The 19,031-nt window shown below is 38.0% G+C and overlaps 1 protein-coding gene and 1 non-coding gene across 3 annotated transcripts in view; both read left to right on the forward strand.

Moving 5' to 3' along the window:
- Prkg1 (protein kinase cGMP-dependent 1) overlaps nt 1-19,031 on the forward strand; it is a 1,194,090-nt gene that overhangs the window by 785,971 nt on the left and 389,088 nt on the right. The window lies entirely within an intron of this gene.
- LOC124986026 (small nucleolar RNA SNORA67) lies at nt 2,638-2,781 on the forward strand. Its single transcript, XR_007108937.1, has one exon. It is a non-coding gene; the product is annotated as a small nucleolar RNA SNORA67 (small nucleolar RNA).

The raw sequence follows: 19,031 nt of genomic DNA on the forward strand, positions 1-19,031 counted from the left end.
AGGAAATTACTTGCTAATTGGAAAGGGGAGGGAAGAGTTTTTACATTAGAGAAACCACCTAATACATTCAAATTGGCATCACTAATGGTAGGACAACCCAGGACCTGTGGTTCTTAATGTAAGCTCATACAAAGGGCACATTATCTGTGAAGTGTTTTTGTTTTTACACCAAGAATGTTAAACTCTAATGAGGACTTTCAGCATGACTTTTAGTTTTCGGAAAGTGCAAGGATGTAGGAACAAGTTAAATGACCACAAGGAAGCAACGGGGTAAATCGACATATGATAATGTGAATGTTTAGTAAGAAAACTGACCTGGTCACTGAAAACCGTTTGTTTTGTTTTAGAGCAGATGAAATACTAGAAAACCTGAGAAGGAAAACATTTGGAAGGTTGTTCAAGATTAAAAGAAAATGAGACATAATAACCTAATTAAATTATATTAGTTGTCTACTGCACTATGACAGCGACACCAAAACACAGTGGGTTTAAAACAACAAACTTTTGTCATCCCAGTTTCTGAGGTGAGAAATCAGGACACAGTTTGGCAAGGTGCCGCTGGCTGAAGGTCTTTCCTGAGGTTGCAGTCATGCTGTTGTCCAGGATGGAGTCTCTCTGAAGGTTCAGCTGAGGGAAAGGGTGGGAGGATGTGTTTCCAAGCTCATTCATGTAGCTGTTGGCATGTCTCAGCTCCTTGCCTCATGAGCATTTCCCTGGGGCTGCATCACAACAGGGCAGCTGGCTTCTTTCAGGGCACGTGATCAAAAACAGAGCAGAGAGTGCCCAAGATGAAATCCATAGTCTTTTTATAGCTTAGTCTCAAAAGAGACATCCTGTCTCTTTCACTGAATTCTAATTCTTAGAAATGATCAAGTCCAGCTCAAATTCAAGCTTGGAGTGTAGCAGTGTTACACAAGGTTAAGACCAGGAGGCTGGGCTCGCAGGGAGCTAGCTTATAGATGAACTACTAAAACAAAACAGAACAAAAACCTTTTTGGATTTTAGTTTCAAAGATGAAATCTTTACAAGATATTTTAGAGGCAATCAGGAAAATTTGAATGTGCATTTGACACTAAGTGCTATTAGGGAATTGCTAATACTCAGGTTTCAATAATGCTGCAGTTATTTAATAGAATATTTTATTTAAAAGACACAAGCTTGGATATTTTGGTATAAAAAACTATGATATCTGTAATCTATTAACACAAACACATACACATGTGCACACAAATGCATAGATGGAAAAGTAGATAAAGTGATAACAATGATTAAATCTAGTTAGTGGCAAGTGGATGTTTACTGTCCTGTTCTTTGAACTTCTTAGTCTGGAATTTTTTCTAATAAAATCATGAGCAAAATGGTGGGTTAGGCCAGCTTTACTTCCTTGTTGCTCCAGCAAGGCTGGGAAAGCAGGTTGCACAGAACTATACAAACTTCTCAAACTTGTAATGGATATTCAAGATGTTCTGTAAAAAATTGGGATGTTTTGCCACAAGCACGAGGTCCTGGGTTCAATCCCCAGCACTGCAAAAAGAAAATAAAAAGGGGAAAAAAAAGAAAAAATTTGGAGTGTTTTTCAACTCAGCTTCCCCTAGGTGCACCCTCATTGTTCTAGAACCTATTATAGTCCTTTATACCCATGGTTATACAATGAGCACTTTGGGAAAAGGGAAAAGGATTTTTTGTCAGTCTTAGAGTGGGGATGTTTACTGCAGTGGATTTGGTGAGTTCTGCACCCAGTTAGGTTATGCTTTACTACCCTTTTAAATTTTGCTTCAGGATTTTCATCAGCTTTTGTCCTGGAGCTCTTCATGCTTCCACTCTCACCTATCTCAATCTGTCTTTATCCCTTAATGTCTAAGACTGTGTTCAAACACTCTCAGGTAGTAAGTCCTCTATGCCTTCAGTGTGCTTTTTATCTACTGGTGAGCTGTGTCTTCACTAGAGCGACTTTGGAATGATCTAACGGTTTTCCAGAGCATAGCATTTTCTGGAATTAGAGTTTTTTTTTTTTTTTTTTTTTTTTTTAAAGCCTATAATGCTCTATCTGCAAATTTTATCTCAGGCTATAGGTGTCCATTTACCTGATTTGGATGCGTGGCTTCTCCCTCCTGGTCCTGTTGCAATGGAATTGTGATATCCACAACATTGTCATTTATTGAACTGTTTTAAAAGTGTTCTTTAAAAGCTGTTTATACTAATGTTCAAAACTTTACATTGTGAGATCATAGCCCCAGAAATAATTACTTAATCTGTGTTAAAGTTTTCTGCCTTTGTTTTCTGAACAATTCCATTATCTAACCTCTGTTGCATCTATAACTATTGTTGACTGAGGTTTTTTTTTTTTTTAAATCAGATTAGTGTATGTTCTCCCAGTGGTATGTTGGTTGGTAAAATAAACATCATTGATTGAAATTAGTAAAGACTGATGTGGCAATTCCTTCTGTTCTTAAAAATATTTGAGAGGAATAGTCTAGTTTACACATACATTCTGTCGAATCCGAGGTTCTTTCTTTCATAATTCAAAGCTAAACATTTCAAATATACCACTCAATATATTTTTTTTCTGACAACAAAATCACCATATGTCCCCAGTAGAAAACAAAGAAAATGCAGGAAAGCATAAAGGGTAAAATAATTAAAGGTGATTTCCTCTCCAAGGGACCAATGAGAGCCTCTCTCAGGAAAGTAGCAACTTGGGAGAAAATCTGGCATGCCTAAGGTCTTTGGGGAACTGAGACTATGTAACTTCTTTTGCCTTCCTTTGGCTACTTTACATGTATAAAAATAAATAAACAAATGGTAAAATAAAATAGAACCCACTTTCATGCTAATACCAGGAAAAATCCTTGGTAACATTTTTATCTATTTAAATTATCCTTATTCCACCCACCAAGAGAAAGTAAATGAGATAAGGGGAACTATTTGCAAATAAAAGGAAAACAAAAGTAGAATACATACAGAAAGCAAAGAAGAATAAAAGAAGCCTGGGAGCAGGAAAACCAATCCAGAGCTTCTATGTGGACTCTGTACATTTTCCCAAGACTCAGATTACTCCTAGTTCATTGCTATGCCATCCCTAGAGATCCTTAAATTCCTAGTGCCTCAATCTCATGATTTAGATAGTTAACCTGGTTTACTATTTATCTCTGTGGTCTAGCCCCAGGACAGGGAAAGGGAAATTAAATAGGGTAGGGTGGGCATCCTTGCTCTTAAAGAGACTTTCTAGAAAGTCCATGTTTCTTCCATATACTTCTAATTAGTCAGAAATGAGTCACCTAATTACAAGAGTACAAAGTAGGAATCTTAGAATACAAGAATAAATTAAAAGGGGTGGTTTTAGTTCAGTGGTGGAGTACATGTCTATCTACAACTAAAAGTATTTTTTTTAAAAAAGAACAAATGAAAAGATATATTCCATTTTTTTTTTTTTTTTTACTTCTATTTTTGGTTTATTATAAAGGATATAAAGAACGCAACTCAGGAATAGCCTGAGTTTTTTGGTTTTTGTTATTCTTTTGTTTTCGCTTTTTTTCTGGGGATTGAACACAGGACTTTGGGCAAAGCACTGAGCTATACCCCCAGCCCAGGAACAGCCAGTTAAATAAAAAATATGAGAGGCTATCATTTTGAACTGAGCTTCTTGCTCTAAGTCCCAGTAGACCAGACCAAAATGGAGTCACTCATGTAAAATGCCATGTAATTAAACTGATGTGTTTGTTTGTTTGTTTGTTTGTTTTATGGTTAAGAGGTTGTTAGATATTTCTTTTTTTTTATTATTGTAAACAAATGGGATACATGTTGTTTCTCTGTTTGTACATGGCGTAAAGGCATACCATTTGTGTAATCATAAATTTACATAGGGTAATGTTGTTTGATTCATTCTGTTATTTTTTCCCCTTCCCCCCACCCCTCCCACCCCTCTTTTCCCTCTATACAGTCCTTCCTTCCTCCATTCTTGCCCCCCTCCCTAACCCTAACTCTAACCCTAACACTAACCCCTCCCACCCCCCATTATGTGTCATCATCCACTTATTAGCGATATCATTCGTCCATTGGTTTTTTGAGATTGGCTTATCTCACTTAGCATGATATTCTCCAATTTCATCCATTTGCCTGTAAATGCCATAATTTTATCATTCTTTATGGCTGAGTAATATTCCATTATATATATATATGCCACAGTTTCTTTATCCATTCATCAACTGAAGGGCATCTAGGTTGGTTCCACAATCTGGCTATGGTGAATTGAGCAGCTATGATCATTGATGTGGCTGTATCTCTGTAATATGCTGATTTTAAGTCCTTTGGGTATAGGCCAAGGAGTGGGATAACTGGGTCAAATGGTGGTTCCATTCCAAGTTTTCTAAGGAGTCTCCACACTGCTTTCCAGAGTGGCTGCACTAATTTGCAGCCCCACCAGCAATGTAAGAGTGTACCTTTCTCCCCACATCCTCACCAACACCTGTTGTTGCTTGTATTCTTGATAATCGCCATTCTAATTGGGGTGAGATGGAATATTAGGGTGGTTTTGATTTGCATTTCTCTTATTACGAGAGATGTTGAACATTTTTCCATATGTTTGTTGATTGCTTGTATATTTTCTTCTGTGAAGTGTCTATTCATTTCCTTAGCCCATTTGTCGATTGGATTATTTGCATTCTTGGTGTAGAGTTTTTTGAGTTCTTTATAGATTCTGGAGATTAGCACTCTATCTGAGGTATGGTTGGCAAAGATTTTCTCCCACTCTGTAGGCTCTTTCTTTGCATTGCTGATAGTTTCCTTTTCTGAGAGAAAGCTTTTTAGTTTGAATCTATCCCAGTTATTAATTCTTGCTTTTATTTCTTGTGCTATGGGAGTTCTGTTGAGGAAGTCTGGTCCTAAGCCGACATGTTGAAGCTCTGGACCTACTTTTTCTTCTATAAGATGCAAAGTCTCTGGTCTGATTCCGAGATCCTTAATCCATTTTGAGTTTAGTTTCGTGCATGGTGAGAGATATGGGTTTAGTTTCATTCTGTTGCATATGGATTTCCAATTCTCCCAGCACCATTTGTTGAAGAGGCTATCTTTTCTCCATTGCATATTTTTGGCCCCTTTGTCTAGTATGAGAAAATTGTATTTATTTGGGTTTGTGTCCTTGTCCTCTATTCTGTACCATTGATCCACCTTTCTATTTTGGTACCAATACCATGCTGTTTTTGTTACTATTGCTTTGTAGTAGAGTTGAAGATCTGGTATTGCGATACCCCCTGCTTCACTCTTTCTGCCAAGGATTGCTTTAGCTATTCTGGGTTTTTTATTCTTCCAGATGAATTTCATAATTGCTTGCTCTATTTCTGTAAGACACATCATTGGGATTTTAATTGGAATTGCATTGAATCTGTATAGCACTTTTGGTAGTATGACCATTTTGACAATATTAATTCTTCCTATCCAAGAACATGGGAGATCTTTCCATCTTCTAAGATTTTCTTTAATTTCTTTCTTTAGTGTTCTGTAGTTCTCATTGTAGAGGTCTTTCACCTCTTTTGTGAGATTGATTCCCAAGTATTTTATTTTTTTCGAAGCTATTGTGAATGGGGTAGTTTTCCTGATTTCTCTTTCTGAAGATTCATCGCTCATGTATAGAAATGCCTTAGATTTATGTGCATTGATCTTATATCCTGCTACTTTACTGAATTCACTTATGAGATCTAAAAGTTTTCTGGTGGAATTTCCTGGTTCCTCTAAGTATACAATCATATCATCAGCAAATAGGGATAGTTTGAGTTCTTCTTTTCCTATTCGTATCCCTTTAATTTCTTTGGTTTGTCTGATTGCTCTGGCTAGAGTCTCAAGGACGATGTTGAATAGAAGCGGTGAAAGAGGGCATCCCTGCCTTGTTCCAGTTTTTAGGGGGAACGCTTTCAGTTTTTCACCATTTAGAATGATATTAGCCATGGGCTTAGCGTAGATGGCCTTTATAATGTTTAGGAATGTTCCCACTACCCCAATTTTTTCTAGTGTTTTGAGCATGAAGGGATGCTGTATTTTATCAAATGCTTTTTCTGCATCTATTGAAATAATCATGTGATTCTTAACTTTAAGTCTGTTGATATGGTGAATGACATTTATTGATTTCCGAATGTTGAACCAACCTTGCATCCCTGGGATAAAACCCACTTGATCGTGGTGCACTATCTTTTTAATATATATTTGTATGCGATTTGCTAAAATTTTGTTGAGAATTTTTGTGTCGATGTTCATTAAGGATATTGGTCTGAAATTTTCTTTCCTCGATGTGTCTCTGTCTGGTTTAGGTATCAGGGTGATATTGGCTTCATAGAACGAGTTTGGGAGGGTTCCCTCCTCTTCTATTTCATGGAATAGTTTGAGGAGTATTGGAATGAGCTCTTCTTTAAAGGTTTTGTAGAACTCGGCTGAGAACCCATCTGGTCCTGGACTTTTCTTTGTTGGTAGGCTATTGATGACTTCTTCTATTTCATTACTTGAAATTGGTCTATTTAAATTGTGTATGTCCTTCTCGTTCAGTTTAGGCAATTCATATGTCTCTAGAAACCTGTTGATGTCTTCGAAATTTTCTATTTTGTTGGAGTATAGATTTTCAAAATAGTTCTAATTATGTTTTGTATTTCAGTCGTGTCTGTTGTGATATTTCCTTGTTCATTCCGAATTTTAGTGATTTGGGTTTTCTCTCTCCTTCTCTTTGTTAGTGTGGCTAAAGGTTTATCAATTTTGTTTATTTTTTCGAAGAACCAACTATTTATTTTGTCAATTTTTTGTATTGTTTCTTTCATTTCAATTTCGTTGATTTCAGCTCTGAGTTTAACTATTTCCTGTCTTCTACTTTTGGTGTTGGTCTGTTCTTCTTTTTCTAGGGCTTTGAGCTGTAGTGTTAGGTCATTTATTTTTTGAGTTTTACTTCTTTTATTAAATGCGCTCCATGAAATAAATCTTCCTCTAAGTACGGCTTTCATAGTGTCCCAGAGATTTTGATATGATGTTTCTTTGTTCTCGTTTACCTCTAAGAACTTTTTAATTTCTTTCCGAATATCTTCTGTTATCCATTCATCATATAATAGCATATTGTTTAATCTCCAGGTGTTGGAGTAGTTTCTGTTTTTTATTCTTTCATTTATTTCTAACTTCAATCCATTATGATCTGATAGAATACAAGGTAGTGTCTCTATCTTCTTGTATTTGCTGACATTAACTTTGTGGCATAATATATGGTCTATTTTAGAGAAGGATCCATGTGCTGCTGAGAAGAAAGTGTATTTGCTCTTGGTTGGATGGTATATTCTATAAATGTCTGTTAAGTCTAAATTATTGATTGTGTTATTGAGATCTATGGTTTCTTTGTTCAATTTTTGTTTGGAAGATCTGTCCAGTGGTGAGAGAGGAGTGTTAAAATCACCTAGTATTATTGTGTTATGGTCTATTTGGTGTCTAAAATTGAGAAGGATTTGTTTAACATACATGGATGAGAAACTGTTTGGGGCATAGATGTTTATGATTGTTATATCTTGCTGATTTATGCTTCCCTTAAGCAGTATGAAATGTCCTTCTTTATCCCTTCTGACTAACATTGGCTTGAAGTCCACATTATCTGAAATGAGGATGGATACTCCAGCTTTTTTGCTGAGTCCATGTGCATGGTATGTTTTTCCCCATCCTTTCACCTTTAGTCTATGGGTATCTCTTTCTATGAGGTGAGTCTCTTGTAGGCAACATATTGTTGGATCTTTCTTTTTAATCCAATCTGCCAGTCTATGTCTTTTGATTGATGAATTCAGGCCATTAACATTTAGGGTTATTATTGAGATATGATTTGTATTCCCGGTCATTTGGTTCATATTTAAAATTTTATTTATTTATTTATTTCTTTTTTGACACATCTTGGTTCCTCCTTTATTTGACAGTTCCTTTAGGGTAATTCCTCCCTTTGCTGATATGCTTCTTTGTTTTTTATCTCTTCCTCATGAAATATTTTGCTGAGAATGTTCTGTAATGCTGGCTTTCTTTTTGTAAATTCTTTTAGCTTTTGTTTATCATGGAATGATTTTATTTCATCGTCAAATTTGAAGGTAAGTTTTGCTGGGTATAAGATTCTTGGTTGGCATCCATTTTCTTTCAGAGCTTGAAAAATGTTGTTCCAGGCCCTTCTAGCTTTTAGCGTCTGGATTGAAAAATCTGCTGATATCCGTATTGGTTTCCCCCTGAATGTAATTTGGTTCTTTTCTCTCACAGCCTTTAAAATTCTGTCTTTATTTTGTATGTTAGGTATTTTCAATATAATGTGCCTTGGTGTGGGTCTGTTGTAATTTTGTGTATTTGGAGTCCTATAAGCCTCTTGGACTTGATTTTCCATTTCATTCTTCAGATTTGGGAAATTTTCTGATATTATTTCATTGAATAGATTGTTCGTTCCTTTGGTTTGTTTCTCTAAGCCTTCCTCAATCCCAATAATTCTCAAATTTGGCCTTTTCATGATATCCCATAGTTCTTGCAGATTCTGTTCATTATTTCTTACCATCTTCTCTGTTTGTTCAACTTTGCTTTCGAGGTTAAATATTTTGTCTTCAATATCTGAAGTTCTGTCTTCCAGGTGTTCTATCCTATTGGTTATGCTTTCTATGGAGTTCTTAATTTGGTTTATTGTTTCGTTCATTTCAAGGATTTCTGTTTGTTTGTTTTTTTCAATATCTCTAACTCTTTATTGAAATGATCTTTTGCTTCCTGTATTTGCTCTTTTAACTGTCGATTGGTGTGATCATTCAATGCCTGCATTTGCTCTTTCATCTCATCATTCAATGCCTGCATTTGCTCTTTCATCTCATCATTCAATGCCTGCATTTGCTCTTTCATCTCATTGTTTGCTTCCCTAATCATTTTAATTATGTACATTCTGAACTCCCTTTCTGTCATTTCTTCTGCCATGCTGTCATTGGATTTTATTGATGTAACATCTAGATTTGTTTGGGGCATTTTCTTCCCTTGTTTTCTCATATTGTTCAGGAATCAGTGGGTCATTAAGATATTGCAGATTTCCTCTATCGACTTATAATGTCCCTGAAGATTGCTAGTATATCCCCTCTTATTCTTCAGTAGCCTGAAGTCTTAGAGGAAGTTGATAATGCGGAGCTCCACGAAGAAGCTGCCTCTCTAGGGATGGTGACCCTCAGGTGGCGTATATTCCCTGCTAGTGGGCAGAGGTGCCTCCACTTGTTGACCAATGGTCATCCAACAGGGAACTAGGATGCGGGCTGAGGCAAGTCCTGTTTGTGCCTGTGTCTCTGGTTTTACCATCCCTGTGGGAAAACCTTACCCGGCAGGGAAGACTCACTTGGTGGGGACGTCTTGCTGATCAGTTCCCCTCCTAGAGGTTCCCCTCAATCTACAACTACCGCCTGGGCTGGGCTGTCTTCCTCTGCAACGTTCCCAGGGGCCCGGACCTACCTCTTGGGCCTGGGAGCCTCACCCTTCGCAGGCGAGTCTCCTTAGGCTGCCTCTCCCAGAGAATCTGCCCGCAGTCCTGGAAACTTCGCTCCGCCCCTAGGCGTGTCTAGGTGCGGCTCTTCCAGCAAGAAGCCACCTAGCTCCTGGGACCCTTCTCTGCACCTAATAGCCTGGCTATGCAGCCCCTCCTCTGAGCCGCCACCTGGAGCCCCGTACAATAGCTCTGATACCCAGAGACCCGCCACACACCTCCTCCTCCGGACAGCGGCCGGGTTTCCGACGCAGTCACTAGGAGCCCAAGCAATTCACTTCGCGTGTCCTCCTCCCGCCAACCGCCCGCAGCCCTAAGCAGTCACTCCAAGTCCAAGTGACCCGCCCTGTTTCTCCTCCTCCTCCTCGGGGTAGCCCCCCGGGTGTTCAGGAACGGTGGCTCTGAGACCAAGTGACCCACCACGCTCCTCCTCCAGTCAGGCCACCAGTGTTCAGGAGCGGTCGTTCTGAGTTCAAACAGCTCGCCACGCAGCTCCTCTTCTGGCAACCGCCCGCAGCTCCGATGCAGTCACTCCCAGACCAAGCAACCCACCTCGCTCCTCCTCCAGGCAGGCCACCGGTGTTCTGGAGCGGTCATTGTGAGTTCAAACAGCTCGCCTCGCAGCTCCTCCTCTGGCAACTGCCTGTGGCTCTGATGCAGTCAGTCCTACGTCAAGCGACCCGCCGCGCTCCTCCTCTTCCTCCAGGCAGCCTCCTGGTGCTCAGAAGCGGTCGCTCTGGGTCCAAACAGCTCGCCACACTGCTCCTCCTCAGGCAGCTGCCCGGAGCCCCAGTGGTTGCTCCGAGTCCAAGCGCTGTGCTGAGCCGCCTCCTCTATGATGATCCCAGTTGTCCGTGTTTACTGCTCCAGTGGGGGGAGGGGCGTCTCGCCGAGCAACTCTACTTCACAAAGTTCCCTACGTCCCGGGGCTACCGCCCCATCTGGGACGCCTCCCCAATGGGAGAGACTCACCCAGCGGCTTTGAGTTGGTCCCAAGTCTCTCACTATCTCCTCTTTTGAATCTTGCGTCCTGGAGCAATGTGAAATGCAGCCGCCCCCTAGTCCGCCATCTTGAAACTCTGATATATTCCATTTTTGTTAACAGGAATTATCTCTAAATGTTGAGATAACAGGTGCCTTAGTTTTCTATTAAGGTACATGTGTGTGTATTTGCAATTTCTAAATTTTCTATAATAAGCTTACAAAGTTTTTAAAAAGGAGTTAACCTCTGTAAAATAGCTGAATGTATTTGGCATTTTTTATTGTTTTAAATAATTTATCTCTTTTTTATTGTTTGTTCTATTTAGTTATACATGACAGAAGAATGCATTTTGACTCATACAAAAATGGGGTACAACTTTTCATTTCTATGGTTGTACACAATGTATTTACACCATTCATGCAATCACACATGTGCATAGAGTAATGATGTCAATCTCATTCCACTATCATTCCCACTTCTAGCCTCCCCACTTCATTTCCCTCTGCCCAAACCAAAGTTCCTCCATTCTTCCCTTACCACCACCACCCCTGTTATGTATCAACATCCACTTATCAGAGACAACATTTGGCCTTTGGTTTCTTGGGATTGGCTTATTTCACTTGGCATGATATTCTCCAACTCCATCCATTTACCTGCAAATTCCACAATTTTATTCTTCTTTATGGCTAATATTCCATTGTGTATATATACCACAGTTCCTTTATTCATTCATCTATTGAAGGGCGTCTAGGTTGTTTCCACATTCTAGCTGTTACGAGTTGAGCTGCAATAATCATTGAAATGCCTGCATCACTGTAGTATGTTGATTTTAAGTCCTTTGGGTATAGGCCAAGGAGTGGGACAACTGGGTCAAATGGTGGTTCCATTCCAAGTCTTCCGAGGAATCTCCATTCTACTTTCCAGAATGAATGAACCAATTTGCAATCCCACCAGCAATGTATGAGTGTACCTTTCCCCCCACATTCCAGCCAACACCTATTATTGCTTGTATCCTTGATAATAGACTTTCTAATTGGGGTGAGATGAAATCTTAGGGTAGTTTTGATTTGAATTTCTCTGATTACTAGAGATGTTGAACATATTTTCATATATTTGTTGATCAGTTGTATATCTTCTTCTGTGAAGTGTCTGCTTAGTCCTTAGCTCATTTATCGATTGGGTTTTTTGTATTTTTGGTGTTAAGTTTTTTGAGTTCTTTATAAGTTCTGGAGATTAGTGCTCTATCTGAGTTGCAGGTGGTAAAGATTTTCTCCCACTCTACAGGATTTTTTCCTTTGCTGAGAAAAAGCTTTTTAGTTTGAATCCATCCCACTTATTGATTCTTGTTTTTATTTCTTGTGCTTTAGGAGTCTTGTTAAGGAATTCAGCTCCTAAACCAATATGATGAAGATTCGGGCCTACTTTGTCTTCTATTTGGTGCAGGGTCTCTTGTCTAATTCCTAGGTCCTTGATCCATTTTGAGTTGAGTTTTGTGCGGGGTGAAAGATAAGGGTTTAATTTCATTTTGCTGCATATTAATTTCCAGTTTTCCCAGTACCATTTGTTGAACAGGCTATCTTTTCTCCATTGCATGTTTTTGGTACCTTTGTCTGAGATAACTGTATTCATGTGGGTTTGTCTTTGTGTCTTCTATTCTGTACCATTGGTCTACCTGCCTATTTTGGTGCCAGTACCATGCTGTTTTTGTTACTATTGCTCTGTAGTATAGTTTAAGGACTGGTATTGTAATACCTCCTACTTTACTCTTCTTGCTAAGGATTGCTTTGGCTCTTCTGGGTCTCTTATTTTTCCAAATGAATTTCTTGATTACTTTCTTTATTTCTATGAGGTATGTCATTGGGATTTTAATTGGAATTTCATTGAATCTGTAGAGTGCTTTTGGAAGTATGGCCATTTGGCAGTATTAATTCTGCCTATCCAAGAATCCTGTATAAAAATCATACTGAAGTTTCAGTTTGAAGAAAGTAAACTTATCCTCCAGAAAGACCAAGAAATTTTCCATACCACAAAGTTTATGTGTAATGGAAACTGTCAAGCATTTACAAAGCTCTTGTTTTATTTTGATTACACAAAGTCATAGTTTGTCCCTCCAATGAGCAGAACTGGTGTTCATTAAGTAATTCTATGTTATAGGCAGATATAGCACCTATGTAAGATTCTCAGTCTACTTAATCATCTAAACCCAAGAGTCAGAAAACATTTTCAGTAGAGTCACATAGTGAATATTTTAAGTTTTTTGGGTCAAGACACACAATCAAGAATGTTATTTAAGTACTTATATAACGAAAATGAAAATAATTGCCTACATTCACCCCCAAACTTTTTAAAGATGCACTCTTATCTCATGGGCTGTGCAAAATCAGGTAGCAAATGCTAGTTTGCTGACCTCTGATGTAAATAATCAGAGTAGTATATAGACAATGATTTGTACATTTTGCAGATGAGCAAATATGACTTTAGAATGTTTGCTCATGCTCACAAGTAAATGGCATGGCTGGGATTATATTTGTGTTTATCTAATTTTAAAACCTATATGCCTTTTCCATTTGCCCATGTCATGGAACAAAAAGCACTATAAAGAAATATGGGTTTCTAATAGAAAACAAAACAAAACAAATAAACAAAACAAATGCCATCTGAAAGGAAGAGTTTTTCCAGGCCCTGCCAGTATCATGTAGTTTGAAGTCAGGCACTTGGTTTTCACCTGACTCTGTAATGTACTTTAAAGGGAGTTAAGGGCCTGCTTAGGAAACCATGAATAAGCTCTTCAAAGAAGGAGGCTATGTCTAGTTATAGAATTTATTTCATTTCAAGTAAAACTGGTCAGGCCCTTTGGTTTTAGTAAAAGCTGAAGTCTTTATGTTCAAAGGAAAAGAAGGAAAGATAATCAATGTTTTAACTTTATTTGAAAATAGAGATTTTGTGAGGTTATAAATAGCATTTCCATTCTCTGTTCTATTTAAATGATGTTGTGATTGTTTCTTTAAAGAAAAGACTCACAGGCTTGGGTTGTCATCTAAGGGATAAACATTGAATACAGTGTATTAGTCATGAATGGCAAAGAGTATGTCCCAACAGGAGAGAACTGACTTGCTAAATCCTGGGCTCCCAAGAAACAGACTGTAACTGAAGATGATGAGGAGGGATCTTTGGGAAGGTGTTTTTTTGTTTGTTTGTTTGTTTGTTTAATTTGAGCATTAATAGTTGGGTTGCTGAGTGGCTTAAAAGTTCATTGGTTCTCAGAGGCTAGAGGTTTGAAGGCCCTCAGTAGGGATAGAACATTAAGCATATATTAATCATAATTCCTCTCTATTGAGCTTTCATGACTTGCCAAGTCTATTATATAGCTAGTTGTGAAATTCTGATTTTTTCAATAATCCTAATAGGCATGCATACCCCAACTTTATAGATGAGAAATTGAGACTGGTGAGAGTAAATAATTTTCAAGGTCACACAGTTACAGGTCTTAGGAGAGGCATTCAAACACAGATCTTGAGGTCAAAGCTGATGCCCTTTGTACTATGCCTTATTGTTGCTTATACTAAATGACAGCCCAGAGGATTGTGTCACAAATGTGCACAGAACATTACTTTGACTGCTTTGGCAGAATTTTGCTAGTGAAATGGATATAGCATTTCTTGTTGGACTGGAAGTATAATCACAGGTATTTAATTTGTGGGCCCTGCACTCATGGAATATATTGGGGAAATGACAACTTGTTTTGAAGTTGAAGGTTAGATATTAAGCTGCGGGAAAACTCCTGAGAAAATAAGATTTTTTTTCATTCTTTTGCTATGGAGACTTGATGCCAAACTGCATTGAAAGGAAAGAAGTAGGTTGATTTCTCAGTTAACACGATTAAATAACAGTTCAAATATAAAGATTGTCAAAGTATAATCTATAGAAATGATTTGCTGTGATGGTAGAACTTTCTTTGAGATGAATGTTAATAACTTTCATAAATTTTTCAAAATAAAATATTTAGAGTAAATTCAATTCTTTTGAGCATGGTAGTTAAAGGGATTAAAGAGAATGCTTTATTGGGCATTGAGGAATAGAAATGGAAATATGAACAGCATTTCATTCAGGCATTTTATGTTCTGAAAATGTTTACCTTCTGAGTCTCATCTCTCACTGTTTGCTGCCACAATTTTTTTATTCTTGCCATAAACCTTATTTCCTCAAATGCACACAGTTTTATTTTCTTCTGTGGTTTTTTTTCTTCTCTTCTGTTACCTGATAGATCCTTATCTGTTTCTACTGTGCCAGAGGCCAGTGGTTCTTCTTCCTTTCTGGGAATCCCCTTTGGATAGAGGAGGGCCTGCCCTTCATGACCTCATTTCCTCTGTCTCCTAGCATTAACCACACTGCTTTGGTGTCTGCTCTCTGTTTTCTACTAGGCTGTGAGTTCCTTGAGGGCAGAAACTATGTCTTTTGTCTCCACAGTCCACTTGTGGTCCCTAGCACCCTCTCCACAAATGCTCATTAGATGGCATGATAAGCTAGGGTTTACTTGACTTGCTTAATGATGCATTTTCATTTCTAATTCACCCAACTTTTTGCTTTTAGATGGAAATTTTAAATATCAATTTATCACAATGGAGGGAAATTTGTTGCCTCAATTATTCAGGTTTTGCTTTACTTTGATTTTGTGACCTTCTCTTACAAAGTCTAAAGATAAGTTTCAGTATAATTCATTACAATGATAGTGATAGTTTAAATATTTGTTAGTAAAAAGTATTTTGGAAGGTGATGGAATATATCACTAATGATTTGGCATTTTTAGGAAAAATTTACAATAGAACTAAACCAAGAGTATATTTACCTTTTAATAAGTTATTTGTCCATGCAAGATTACTTAAAAACTTTGGGGCCAAATACAATTATTTGTGGTTGTTTTGTTTTTCTTTTATTTTATCCTGCATAATAAAATGTAGGTAACTAGATTCCATTACATATCATTACCTATTCTATTACATTTGTGTTAATAGGCAGAAAATGGTTAAAACCATGTAGAAAGAGACAGAAAATCTAAACATGAACGATGATGGCCTACTCAACTTTGGGAAGTTGCAGCAGAGTTTCTAAAAGGGGGTTTCCTTTAAGATGCAACTAAATATCATTTACTGATGTCAAAAGGGTGCTTTTCTCTGAAAATCAAAGATAGTAAGTAGTTTTACTTTGAATGTATGCTGCAACTAAACTAGCAGTCTAATTCACTGGGATCCCAGTGACACCACCAGTTAACGGTGACGAGTTCTGCTTCCTCAAATGTTGAAGTTGAACATTAGAAAAGTCCGTCTCGGCAAGCATATAAAGCAGGCTTTATTTAAAGGTAGTAACACAGACTTCTCCCAGGAGGGAAAAGGGTGCCATTGAAGCCAGAATTAAGGACAGGTAGTTAGTGTAGAAATAGGGAATCAGGTCAAATCAAGGAAATGAAGTCATGAAGCCATCTGCCTCTGGAAGTTGGAGATTGTTCCTGGAAGAATGGAATGTCAATTCTGGTATCCCAAGAAGTGAGGGCACCCTGCCCCTTTTATAGACTAAAGTTTCCTTTGTACTCCTGCATTCTTTTCCCTTGTCTTGTTCATTTCCCCCCATCCTGCATAGTGACTGAGAGATGTCAGTGGAATGGCCAGGGGGTGAGTAGGTGGGCTGGAAGGACCAAGGTGGAGTGCTAGGTAGGAAGGGAGAAAAAACCCAGGAGGCATTATTTAGTAACTCTCCATCTGCTCAAGAGTTGCTTCATTAACAACATTTTTGGGAGGGGTAGTAGCAAAGGGCTCTGGAGATGTGAACATTCCAGTTTCCCAGTGTAAGGAATCCCACGGAAAAAAACGCTGGACATGGGAAATTACATAAGGGAATTTATTAAGCAAACAGGGTAAGAGAGAAAATGAGAGGAAAAAAGAAAGGAAAGAGAAAGGGTGCGTGCTAGAGAGAATGGAAAGCAAGGAGGAGGAAAAGCAAGTGTGTAGGAGAGAAAAGCAAGAAGGGAAAGATGGCGGTTGAATTTCCCCGGGCTAACAGGGGACCAATAATGGAGAAGGATACTTGCAAGCTGACTGATGAACCAATAGCTAGCTAGGATGTTCACAGATTGACAAGTGGTTGGGAGGCGGGAAAATGACTGCAACGGAACGCGCGGGGGAGCAGCTTTATACATTACACCCAGGGCTGGTTTCCAACTTCCTGGACTCAAATTGGTCTCCATTTTCTCTATCCCATCCGATCACCTTTTCTACACTAACTGCCTGTCTTTAATTCTGGTTTTACCAGTACCTTGTTTCTCTCTTCCCTTGTTCTCTTTGTCTCTAAGAATGAAAGGAGAGGATGTTTGGGGAATCTTTTTCTTTCCTGAAGTTCTTAGAAATCCAAAATTCAAAAGATGGTGCTATTAGGAATTTTCCAGATTAATGAAAAACCTGTAGTCATCTGTAGGCTTGATGTGAGCCAAATGGAGAGTAATGCAAATGAAAGTCATGAAGTTGGCACTGAACCAAATAAATGTTCAAGTGCTGACATGGCCCAGTTTGACCATTACTGAGTGACTCCTCACTGGCATATGAATTTGGGGGCTGACAGTTTTAAGGGAGATTCAAGAAGTTGACTATAAGAAACATGGACATAGTCTGCCAGAGTGTAAATTGGTTCTGTAGCAGAAATGTATGATAAATGTAAAGACTGACATTGTAGACTGCCCCTTTCAACCATTACCATACATCAGGGCTGGATTTTTTTGTTTTGTTTTGTTTTAAAACTGTTGGTTGAGCAGAGGCTTCAGAATTGCAATAATACTTGAAATAAATATAGATGAACCTTAAGTAGTTATTTTTATTAAAAACACCTTTATTACTGTCATTCCCAGCTCATTTCTGCACTCAATTTCCTGTTGTGTATTTTTCAGTTTCATATTCAAAATGATGGAATTCAGCATAGAAGCTAACAAATAAATCTATCTTCTCATTCCCCTTGAGTCCACACCACCCCCACCATATTTGAATGAAATATTTAATTCAGTGGATTTTTGTGGGAAATAATTTTAATGTCAGTATTTAGAATAAAGTGACTAAAAAGGAAATGTTATGGTCAGAAGAAGGTTAGGACTTACTGATTTTACACACGGGTAATATTTTTGAAATAGTGCCCATCTTTTGAGAAGTACGTGACACTGATAGGAGATCCACGGAATACCAGCCACATGGCTGTGATAAGCAGGGAGCTGGCTTTGGTTTCAGTATCTATAATTCAGTAATTGTGGTGGTTTACTAGCCAATACTCTGAAGGATTTTTGTTCACCTTTCTTTAGTAATGTGGATGCCTACTTTCCTACAGTGGTTATGTTACCAAGTTCTTTAGATAAAATAGTGGGAACCTTTTACAATAGCTTCTCAGCCCCGTGGGGAGGCATCATGGGAATTGCTCCCCTGGCTTAGTAAATCATTTGAATACAATTCATGTCGACCTGTAGCAACTTCTCCCTATTTTTTCCAAAAGAACTTCATTCTAGTCTATAGTTCAGAGATGCAATACCTACATTTATTTTGTAATTCTTGAGGATGTCACTTTAACTAATAGAGTTCAGTAAGTGACAGTCTTGTATTTCTCCAAGGCATTTCAAATCTAGTTTTAATTAGATCAGCAGTTCAAGAACAAATTATTTGCCAAATGCAGGTGGCAGAACATCACTTTTCTCCCTAATGTCCATCTGTAGAGTACTTTGAGACTTTGCTAAAATGATGAATTGATATGTCTGGTGGGAAACAGCTTGTTACCAAGAACAGTGGTGTACATAAATGAGAAGCCCACACTCTGTAACAGAGACCACAGGTGGTGGTTTGTAATAAGGCATCTGTGGATCTTAAGGGTTTTTGAAGCTGCCTGATTTTGTTTTGCGTTTTTCTCCATTTGACCAAGAGTTTTTGTTAAGCTAGTAATCTCATTTACTAAAAGATTTGTTATTATTAGAGATAATGATTTTGCATTTCAAATATGTCCTTTTTATTCTGACACTTTGTATAATCATGAATTGGCTAAAATTGATATGGATCATATAGTAGTTCCTTGAGGGCTCAAAACAGCTTTTTTGTACTGCCACCTATTCTTTTAAGCAGAAACAATTATAATATAGAATTTATCACACTAAATTGGAAACAATGCTAGACTTTAGTCAATGAGTAATACAATTAAAATATGTGGAGTATGAATTGCAGAATTCAGAAATCCCAGAATTTTCAGAGTTGGAAAGATCTGAGTTCATTGAGTTCACCAAATTGGTGAACAATTTTGTTTTCTTGTCACATTGCCGTTTTTCACATGCTTAAATTCTTCCAGTGGTATGTTGCATTTTTAGAATGCTTCCTGACTTCTCTGTAACCTAACTCTGGTGAGTCAATCTCTCTCTGTCACTTAAAAGTGATTTCTGTGTGATTCAGTTTATTTGTTCAACAAACACTTATTGAACAGGGACTCGGTGCCTAGCACTGAACCACTTTTCAGGGCTGGACATATTTCAGTCTTCATGTCTGAAGAAGA

Source organism: Sciurus carolinensis, chromosome 5 (assembly GCF_902686445.1).
Source record: "Sciurus carolinensis chromosome 5, mSciCar1.2, whole genome shotgun sequence".
NCBI lineage: Eukaryota > Metazoa > Chordata > Mammalia > Rodentia > Sciuridae > Sciurus > Sciurus carolinensis.